At 45.0% G+C, this 9,580-nt stretch overlaps 1 long non-coding RNA gene across 2 annotated transcripts; it reads left to right on the top strand.

Moving 5' to 3' along the window:
• The first annotated feature begins 733 nt into the window (after positions 1-733).
• On the top strand, positions 734-8,745 carry Gm38825. 2 transcript variants are annotated; one of them, XR_869158.2, is made up of 2 exons: positions 734-908; positions 6,785-8,745. It is a non-coding gene; the product is annotated as a predicted gene, 38825 (long non-coding RNA). The 2 variants fall into 2 exon arrangements; XR_003956448.1 differs by having other exon boundaries at positions 4,925-8,745.
• The last annotated feature ends 835 nt before the right edge of the window (positions 8,746-9,580 follow it).

Here is a 9,580-nt window from a genome sequence, read left to right as displayed (position 1 = left end):
GAACTCACTCCCTGGGTTACTCCGGAGAGATATCAAAACAACAAATAAAGGGAGAAGAGAGATCCCACCATTGATATCCCCTCAAAGACTTCTTAGCAGATGGCTGGCCTGTCAGAGGGCAGAGTGACGGGTAGAATGTCGCTCAGCAGCTGTCTCTCGCTCCTCATCCTTCCTGAATCCAGAGTCTGAAAGGCAAAGCCACCTTTCTCAGTCCCCTTTACTTGTTCTGTATGAGTCAGAGCGCCCACCACTGAGATGTATTCATAGAAGACTCAAAATGAGAGTGGATTAAAGGCATGAAAATGGAACCATCCAGGGTCCTGCTGCACTCACGAAGCCACCATTCTAGATGGAAGTGTCTGGTCCTGTGAGTCAGCAGTTGGCATAGCAGTCTAGCTTGCTGATCTAGGGCAGTGTCTGGTGCCTTTTCTGAAGGGCTCAGCCTAGTGGGTGTTCTCCAGCCTTTCCTTCTATTTTACGAAGTTTAGTTTCCGGTATCTATTTAATACTGCTACAATGATTTTTCCCCCTCTACTTTTTCCCCCAAAATCTCGATATGAAACCATCTGATGGGCATATCTGGACTTGGACAAGGCTCTTAACATTTCTGAGTTTTTATTTCTTCACCTATAAAATAGTTCTGAAACCACTTCCCATAAGGCAGTGTTGAATGAGAGTAGTGTTTTGAAACGTGCATGTTAAGAGCAGATAACAAAGTCTGTAGCCTGTAGAAACTGCCTACCATCTAACTGTGTGAGTGCTTATTCTCTCTGCAGTCCTGGGAGGAGCTCTGGTGAGATGGGCACTGAGTGTGCTCTTCCCTTTGTTTGTGAGAGTTAAAGCTAACTTGCTTGGTGACCAGCACAGGGCTTGCCAAGCTCACAGCTCACAGCATTTCCCTCTCGAAGGTTAGTGGCTTTTCCTTCCTTCTAACTGATGCTACATATTGTTGTTGGTTTTGTTTGGGTTTGTTTGTTGTATATGTTTAAATTAGCTTATAAAATGCTAGGCATCACTCTGGTTTTCTTTCCTTGAAGAAACTGGAGCCCTGGCTACCCTAAAGCTTACTATGCATACCAGGCTGGCCTTGAACACACACTAATTCACTTGCTGAGATTAAAGACCTGTACCCCTGTGTCACGCTCATTATGGATTTTACAACTTGGTTGTCCTTCTTGCCCTGTCTCTACCTTCATTCCTAGCTCATAGCCTTCTCTCCCAGTCTCTGGATGTTTCCAGGCCACATGAGCTCCCCCCCCCCCACCGCCCCCTTCTTTGCATCTCTTCTTAGCCTCTCTTGGCTTTTTTAGTTTTCTAGACTTTCCCCACGTTTACTCCTGCTTCTGGGTAAAAGATTAGTACATTAAGAACTAGGATCCACATGTGAGAAAGAACACATGCTTTCTGCTTTTCTTAGCCTGGGTCACTTGAACTAATGCTTTTCAAAGTTGTTCATTTTCCTGCCGATTTCAAAACTGCAATTTTCTTTATGACCGAGTAAAATGCAATACTATATCATATTTTCATCCATTTGTCTGTTGATAAGCTTCTAGCTGGTTTCATTGTTATTATTATTGTGAATAGAGCAGCAATGTAATGTTTTTAGGGTAGTATAGGGAGTCTTTTGGGTATATGTGCAAGGTACACAGTGGCTCTCTTTTGAATTTTTTTGAGAAAGCTCCAGACCGATTTCCATATTGGTGATGCTAGTTTGCACTCCCCCAGAAGTAAGGAAACGCTCCTCTCTCCCCATGTCTTAATCAGCGCTTGCTGTTAGTTCTCTCTTTCATTTTATGTGTATGGGTGTTTTGCCTGCATATATGACTTTACACCACATGTGTGTGTGGTGCTTGCAGAGACTGGAAGAGGGCATTGGATGCCCTGGGTCTGTAGTTACAAGTAGTTGTGAACCACTGTGTGGCTTCTGGGAATCAAACTCAGGTCCTCTGGAAGACCAGCCAGTGCTCATATGTGCCGAGCCATTCCTCCAGTCCCTTGATTTGCTTAACACGATAGTTTTTGTTTGCTGTGTGGATGAGAGTGTGGGTGTGTAGATTCCGCACACGCATGTGGAGGTTGAAGATGACTTTCAGGAGCTTGGGCTCGTCTTTCAGCAGGAGTTTCTGGGATGGAACTCGGGCTTATGCAGCAAGGGAGTTTATCTGCTGAGCCATTTCACTGACCCAGCTTCCTTGATGACAAACATTCTTGCAGGGCTGAGATGCTATCCCAAAGTTTTAATTAGCATTTCTCTGATGTTGAATATTTAAAAAGAATTCTTAGTGGCTATTGGTGCTTTTTCCTTTTGAGAACAGTAAATTCATCTCAATAAACCTATTTGTTGATTGGCTGCTTCGCTTGTGTTGCTATTGAATTTTTGTAGCTCTTTATACATTTTAGCCATTAGTACCCTATCCAAAGCAGAGTTGGCAACTGTATTGTCCCATTCTGTGGGCTGTTTGCTTACTTTGCTGATAGTTTCCTTTGTTGTGGAGAAACTTTTTAACTTCATGCAACGCTATGTGTTACTGTTTCCTGTGTTACTGGAGACCTGTTCAAACCCCTTATCTTGATGTGTGATCTCCATGTTTTCCTCTAGCGGTTTCAATGCTTCAGGTTTTGAACCAAGGTCTTAGATTTCCTTGGAAGTGATCTTTGTACATGGTGAGAGCATAGGTCTAATTTCATTCTTCTGTTAGTAGAGGTCTAGCCTTGTCAGTAACATTTGTTGAATAAGCTCTTTTTCCTCCTTTGTATGTTTTTGATGACTGTCAAAAATTAGGTGGCTTTAGCTGTGTGGTTTTACTCCTGTATGGGTCCTCTACTGTGTTTAGTTGATCTGTGTGTCTTTTTCTGTGCCAGGACCAGGTTCTCTTTGTTACTGTTAAACTGTATCATAGTTTGAATTCAAGTGTGATACCTGCAGCTTTGTTCTTTCTCTTTAAGATTTCTCTAGCCCAGCGGTGGTGGTGCACGTCTTTAATCCCAGTACTTGGGAGGCAGAGGCAGGCAGATTTCTGAGTTCGAGGCCAGCCTGGTCTACAAAGTGAGTTCCAGAACAGCTACACAGAGAAACCCCGTCTCGAAAAAAACCAAAAACAAAAAACAAAAAAAAAAAAAAAAAAAAAAAGATTGCTTTATCTATATATGATCCTTTGTGTTTCCACAAAAAATACTTGGAATTGCTTTTTTTCGAGCTCTGCAAAGACTGCATTGGACTATCTTTAAAGGAAATGGTATCATCTCTGTAGCTTACTTTTGCTAAGGTAGTTGTTTCCACGATGCTCATTATGTTGTGGCAGATGTGTAGGAACTCACTGATGATGAGGATGGCTGGAAAGTAACGAGTTAAGGATGCAACAAGGAAAGTAGTTCCGTCACCCGACATGCGTTTTCTCCGTAATACAAAACCTAACAGTGTTCTTTCTGATGCTCTGGAGACTGATCTTCTCATACGTATGTCTTGGCGCTAACCGTCCTTCCTCCTGCCATACCAAGCAAAGCTTTGCCTTATTTCATAAGAGCTTTGCTCTGAGCGTGAGCAGGGCAGGCAATGCTTTCTGAGAGGCTGCAGTGTCTGTCAATTCGACGGAAACGGGAGGAGGGAAGGTTCTACTGTGTGTCCTGCCTTTGTGCTGAGATGTGCCCAGGCGTCTCCCACACTCCTCCAGGGGGAGGCAGGGCAAAGTCCCAAATAGGGAGTCCACAGTGCTTCCTGGTCTCCTCTTTGAGTACCCTGGGTGCTGCCCGTGTTCCTCCTGGGGAGAGAGTCAGGAAGCAGGAGGTGGGGTCTGAGGTCTATATTTCCTGTCAGGGCATCTAAGAGCCTGGCAGGAAGGGGAAGGTGGCCTGGGACAAACAGGAGAGCCAAGCACCAGAAGGTCTAGAGGAGAGAAAGCCTTCCTCTGGAGTTTTAGGTGTACCTCTTTAGTAACTGAAGGCCTTTCCACAATGATCCTTAAGGAAGCAGCTCTCTGGGATGAGCCTTGCTTGTTCATATTGCTTCATTTGGGGTGGATATAAATACATACGCTTTATTCAGGGCAAACCAGTGATTCTGTCATGGCCTTAGTAGGGACAGAATGACAGGGTTCCTGCCCTTGGGACAGGACCAGCATGCGTGGGCCTCCGTGAGTGTCAATGTCTGCTGTGGGCACAGAGTTTGTTTGTATAATAATGTACATATTTTCACATTCCTCTGAGGAATGTCCTCCCTGTTAACATTAATGACCCCGTGATAATCAGAGACAGCGTTTGTCTGGGAAGCATAGATATGGCTAATGTCTCAGCAAAATGGCAAATTCTGGAATCTTCAGGATAGTCCTTAAAAAGAGCTCTAAAAACATGGGTCAAAAATATACAATTTCGGGCTGGTGAGATGGCTCAGTGGGTAAGAGCACCCGACTGCTCTTCTGAAGGTCCAGAGTTCAAATCCCAGCAACCACATGGTGGCTCACAACCATCTGTAACAAGATCTGACGCCCTCTTCTGGAGTGTCTGAGGACAGCTACAGTGTACTTACATATAATAAATAAATAAATCTTAAAAAAAAATATACAATTTCTCAACTATGCAAAATATAAGGATGAAATACAAATTATGAGGGGCTTCAGGAATCTAAAGGAACAGAAGCAGCTGTGCTGTGAGCCACTTGACAGAAAGACACTAAGGACAGAGATAAAGAGATTTAGGGAGTGGTAATCACAGGAGATTCCCACCCAGCTAAGTTTCATTTGTCTAAGGCAGGCAGATTGCTGAGTCCAGGGTCCGCCTGGGACAGTACGTGGTTTGATCCAGGTGTGGTAGAAATGGTAATTTCAGGATGGGCCCAACCCTGCTAGTTTATCATCTGTGTTTAATAGAGGCAGGCTGATATCTGAATTCTTTTGCAATGTTAAAAGAAAATGTGCTCTCTCTGTCACAGGAAGAATCACAGGACTGGGTCATGGAATGCAGATTCAAAAGGAAACCTGGAGCAAATGACTGGATTGATATGTAAAATAAGAGTGGTCTTATGATGTTCAAGGGATGAGATCTGCAAAGAATCTTTTAGACTATGAAGAGAGAACTGCTTGGAGAACCATCTTGAGCAGAGAAAGCAGGAGAGAGAGAGAGAGAGAGAGAGAGAGAGAGAGAGAGAGAGAGAGAGAGAGAGAGAGAGAGAGAGAGAGAGAGAGAGAGAGAGAGGAGCAAAGAAAAAGCAGCCTGGGAAGCTGAACTGAGCGAACATAGGCCGTTAGCTTGGATCCACAATTTGATTTCTAGTCATTTGTTTTTCCACCTTCCAGATACCCCTTCTCTCAGAACCCCTCTCCAAGCAGAGGTTGGTCCTTGGTAAATACCCAGGAAGGGTATTCAACTCATTGGCTGAAGGCTCAAGGCTATCTAGACAGCTTACTAGCATGGAGAGAAACTCTAGGCAGAATAATAAATGACAGAGAGCCCACAGTCCTCTCAGTACGTGTCATGGTTATGGGGTGCAGGGCACGGGAGGAGGTTCCCAGAGCAGGTGCAGAGACAGGGAGAGAATGGCTCCACTCCTGCCAATCTCAAATCTCTGAGATTCCCAGGGTTTGAGCTTATTCAACCTTACCAGTTCTTACGCCTGTCTGGTAGCATGAGCCCACATGCCCTACAAGGGGAAGAGTGGTGCGGGACACTTAGGAGGTAGGTGGGCTTGTCAAAACAGGGATAGGAAGCTGGTGCTGTCAGTGGTTGGGAGTGGTCGGATAAAGTCAGCAGATGGAGGAGAGCAGAAGCTAAAGAGGCACACAGAAAATGGGGAAATAGTGGCTGGCTTAGGGTTGCACACAGCCACTCTTGAGGTTTACTTCTCAGCAAGAGGGTTGAGGAGTAAAATCCACTGAGAAGGATTTGCAGAGCCCTCAGCAGACATTTGTGCTGGGCACCTCCTGCGTATCCCTGAAAGCAGGTAAAGGGAAGACTCTGGGTTGCTTTGGTTTGTTGTGTCTCCCAGAGCCTGCCAGCAGTGGTTGCTACATGGTGGCCGACACAACAACTGTAGCTTATGATAACTTACGCTTTAAGAAAACAGAGGATCTTGGGGGAGACCGAGCTCTGTTCAGTGTGGAGAGCTTTTTGGGGTGCAGCTTGGCAGGAGTCTGACATTGGCCAAGGACAAGGAAATGGGCTTCAGACAGGAATCTGACATTGGCCATGACAAGGAAGTAAGTTCATGGAGGGACCAGACATTGGCTAAGGACAAGGAAGTAAGAATTTGGTTTTAGTGTAGAACAAAGAAGTAGGCTCAGCTATCTTCATGATCCTTAGAAACAGCTAACACGGGGGCTGGAGAGATGGCTCAGTGGTTAAGAGCACCGACTGCTCTTCCAGAGGTCCTGAGTTCAAATCCCAGCAACCACATGGTGGCTCACAACCATCTGTAACAAGATCTGACTCCCTCTTCTGGAGTGTCTGAAGACAGCTACAGTGTACTTATATATATTAAATAAATAAATCTTTAAAAAAAAAAAAAAAAAAAAAGAAACAGCTAACACCAGAGTGACCATTGGGTTTTGTGTCTTGCTTATTCCTCATTGTACTACTCACCCTGAATACTTGCATGCAATTAAAATGGTATAAAAAGCAGACTGGGAAAGTTAAATTTGCCTTCAGTCTCAGAATTGACTGGGATCATGCTACAATGTTGTCTAACTGTTTTTTCTTTTGAATCCTCATTCCGTACTGGAGAACCCATTGACTGACTGAGTGGTCTTGGTCAGTTCAGCAACTGTTTGTTGAGTACCCTCTATGTTTCTTCCAGGTGCTCTGCTGGTCAGAGGACACGAAGCTGAATCCAGGAATCCCTGCACACTCCAGAGACAGAGGCAGAAGGAGGCACTCAGGGTTGGAGAGACTGTAATGTGTGGGATGTTGAGAGTGAAGTGTTGATCTTAGGCAGGATAAGTAGGAATTATCCAGGTGTGTTTTAGTTAGGGTTACTGTTGCTTTGACACATCATGACCAAGACAACCTGTGGAAGAAAGGGTTTATTTCAGCTTATACTTGCAGGCCCATCACTGAAGAAGTCTAGGCAGGAACCGATGCAGAGACCGTCCATGGAGGAGTGTTGCTTACCGGCTTGCTTAACTGCTTTCTTAAAGAATAAGAAAGCCACTCACAATGGCCTGACCCTCCCCCACTAATCACCACTTAAGAAAATGTCCTAAATGGCTTCCCTATGGCCAGATGTTATAGAAGCATATCTTATTTAGAGTTAAGAGTCCATGGCCATCCTGGCAGGGAACATGGCAGCAGGCAGGCAGGCAGGCAGGCATAGCACTGGACTTCGAGCTCACATCTTGAGAGCCTGCCCCAGTGACACACCTCCTCTAACAAGACCACACCTCCTAATCCTTTCCAAAGAGTTATTCCAGCTGGGATCAGGGACTAAAACCTATAAACCTGTTGGGGGCCATTCTCATCCAAACCACCACAGTGAAAAACATTGGACCTTCGTTCTGAAGGCAATGAAAGAATTTCACAGGTGCTTTAAAAGCTTTCAAGGAATGTCTTAAGGTAGTAGTTACAAAATTAAAAGCAATTAAAAATCATCAGACACTGAACAGTCACTCAAAATAAACATAGCTGTGCAAAGGACTCCACGTCATCTGGAGTTAAAGTGTCATAATAATGGCTAATTATAATAGTCACAGGCATTTGACAGGGGAAGACTGTGCACTGTCCTCTCAGCTCACGAGGTCTGTGCCACTCAGTCTTCAAAGCAATCACAAGAGGGAGGAATCTGCTCCTCCACAGCCAACGCCACTCATGGCTGCTGCGTTTTGGCTTTAGTCTTTGGGTATTGGCAACTGCAGTAGAATGCATGGTGCGCTCACATCGAAGTCTCTTAAGCCTGTGGCTGGTGAGTCACATGGCAAGAGCAACACTGAAGATGTGATCAGGTTGGACCTGGATTTACCAGGTAGGTTCAGAGTAATTAGATAGGTTCTTCTGAGACAGTGGCTGTTGCATCACGGAGTGGGGAGTGGGCTGGGAGAAGAGCAGGAAAGGAGGTGGAGGGACGAAGAGAGGAAAGGAAAGGGAAATGGAGGGAAGGGGAGCAGGTAGGGAAAGGAAGAGGAAGAAAAGCAGGATGGGGAAGAGCAGGTGGGGGAGGAGAGAGATGCGGAGGATAAGGAGGGCAAGATAGGAGAAGAGAAGGTCCTAAGCTGGAAGGAAACCAGCCTGCTTGGCAGCCTCTCTTTGAGGCTCTCTATTCAAGCTGTAGACTCAAAGAATTACCAGGCTCCTCCTGCTGCAGGAAGAAAAGTCGGGAGCTCTGGGAACTCATAGGGGGTGAGCTAGAGCTAGAGGAGGGACTTGTCTCTGGAAGAAAGATTGACAACCTGGCAAGGACCGAGCAGGAAAGGCTAGAGCTGAGATAGTAGTGGTCAGGCAACCACATCTTGTCCAGACTGCTCAGTGTGCCTGCTTTCTGCCTTCCATGTTAATTTTACTCTCTTGGACTTGGGGCCATTGGGTCTTTCTGCAACTTTTCCCAAGGTGGCCACATGGAGTGAATCTCTTTTGCACTATTAATTTGGCGCGTTCAATTGTCTTTTCCCAGATCAATGGCTGAACCAGACTTGCCAAGGCACAAGCTGTCACTCTAAGTCAGGTCATGGAAAGAAACTGCAGTGATGTGTTTTGAGGAAGAAACCACAAGAACGGGAGATCCCCCCTATAGATGACAGCTCTGCCAGTAGCCAGTCGTTGACAGAACTATAAGAAAAAAAATGCCAGTTAGGCCTGTGGTTATTTTGTTCACAGTTGCAACAGGCAACTAATAGAGTATCTTTTTGGAGTAAGTGCCTCACAACAGGAAGATCATAATCCATCATCAAAATACTTCTAGATCCTAGCAGGGATGGATCTGTGGGAGGCCACTGGTCATGTTTTCCTGGGTCTACACACAGCAGTCAGCATCCACAGTGGGGCAGGTTCAGACCACCCTTACAGGACCCAGTCTGGAGTCTTTAAGGGAGAATTCTCCCTGGTGTGGAAGCCATTTCAGAGGCTTCTGAGCCAGCATCATACAACGCAGGAGAAAGCCTGGCTAGTGGCCAAGACCAGAAAATTGCCTTGCTATAAATAGCACTGTGATAAACTGTCTTGTATGACAACATGTTTCTACAGGTGGCCCCCTCAACCTGTGTGTGTGCCTGAAACACTTCCAGGGAGTCCACAGGGAAGAAGAGTTAAAACATCAAAATACTGTCAAACCCACAGTGGAGGTTTTTTTTTTTTTAATTATTATTTTTTTAAAAAAACTTCATTATTAGAAAAAAAAGTTGCAAGTGAAAAAAAATCAACACATAAAAGTTATCCATACCCAATAGGTTTTCTACATACAGTAGCCATTCAGATAAGAGCTGTAGAACTTCATATTGGATTTTATACTAGCAAATACATTGTTACACACTTATCCATCATCCCAAACAAGATATCCACAACAAATTTAGAACTAGAAAACAATTAACCATGCCAGCAAGATTTTGCTGAAAGGACCCTGATATAGCTGTCTCGTATGAGGCTATGGCAGTGCCTGGCAAATACA

This window comes from Mus musculus, chromosome 6 (assembly GCF_000001635.26).
Source record: "Mus musculus strain C57BL/6J chromosome 6, GRCm38.p6 C57BL/6J".
Lineage (NCBI taxonomy): Eukaryota > Metazoa > Chordata > Mammalia > Rodentia > Muridae > Mus > Mus musculus.
This window is presented reverse-complemented; position numbering and strand designations above follow the sequence as displayed.